The sequence below is a fragment of the Myotis brandtii genome, unplaced genomic scaffold (genome assembly GCF_000412655.1).
Source record: "Myotis brandtii unplaced genomic scaffold, ASM41265v1 scaffold23, whole genome shotgun sequence".
Lineage (NCBI taxonomy): Eukaryota > Metazoa > Chordata > Mammalia > Chiroptera > Vespertilionidae > Myotis > Myotis brandtii.
This window is the reverse complement of record NW_005358649.1, coordinates 3,074,144-3,075,490: the sequence shown is the minus strand read 5'-3', so window position 1 is coordinate 3,075,490 and position 1,347 is coordinate 3,074,144.

The following is a 1,347-nucleotide window of genomic DNA, read 5'->3' as shown; positions in this document are numbered from 1 at the left end:
GGTTTATCTATTAAAATTCTAGATGACAACAATGACATCCACAGACATGGTTGTGCAATTTGGGAGACATAGAAGTGACTGGATCCTTGTCAAAAGCAGCTCTTTCAGGGTGGTCCCAGGAAAGAAATACAGGAACTTGGAGCTACTTAAGTAAATATTCAAGAAAATATCCTTTTTACTGAAACATGAAGATAATTTTTTTCAAGATAAGATATCTTAGGATTCTGTAAGAGAACTAAGTTTAAAACATTCTATTATATCCAGAAAAACTTTGAGGGAAGGCATAAAAGAAAAAACTAAACCTCTCAGGCAATGGGATTCAGATAAGAATTCAGGCTAACAAATTTTCAAGATATCTATGCAGACCACTCAATGAAGTAAGTGAAAATCAACGAAGTCCAACTGAGAACTCCAGTGGGAAAAAGAACTAGCCTGAGGATCTGATCCATATGAGAGAGGGGCAGGGTGGGGGTGAGGAGAACTACAGATTACAAGTTATCGTTCATCAAATAACTTAAACAGAGAAAAGGACTTCTAGAAAAACTTCAAAGATCAGACCTCCATGTTCCAAGAGTCCACACAAAGAAGAAACCAGAGAATCGTGATGAATGGGGAACTTGACTCTGCTCAAAATAAAATACTCTTGCCACTAAACTATATTGAACATTCTTTTTTGTTGTTAATCCTCACCTGAGGATATTTTTCATTGGTTTTTAGAGAGAGTGGAAGGGAAGGGGAGAGACAGAGAGAGAGAGAAACATTGATGTGAGAGAGACATGTCAATGAGTTGCTTCCTGCACACCCCAGGGTGCAGGATTGAGCCCACAACCAAGGTATGTGCCTTTGACCAGAATCAAACCCAGGCCCCTTCAATCTGAGGGCTAATGCTCTATCTACTGAGCCAAACTGGCTATGGCTATACAGAACATTGTAAAAACCTTACTTTGAGGATTGAGGAAGCATCAAAATCTTGCAGGACTCTATGATGTTATTATTATTAACATCTTTATTAATACTAGTTAGTACCTGTTGCCCTAATGAGTCCTTGTATCTGAGTTAGATCTCTCAAGAAGTGCTTCCATTAAAATTAAGCCTTCCAAAATCTAAGATCATATACCACAATTCGAGAAACTATAAAATAGCTTTCTACATGTAATCTATACTAATAAAAGAGTAATATGCTAATTAGACTGGGAGACTTTCCAGGAGACCTTCTGGACATTCTTCTGAACAAAGCCATGGTGGTGGGGCTGAGGTAGAGGTGGTTAGGGGTCAAGAGGGGAGGGAAGTTGTGGGTGATCAGGCCAGGATGGGACGGCAGTTGTGGGTGATCAGGCCGGCGGGTGG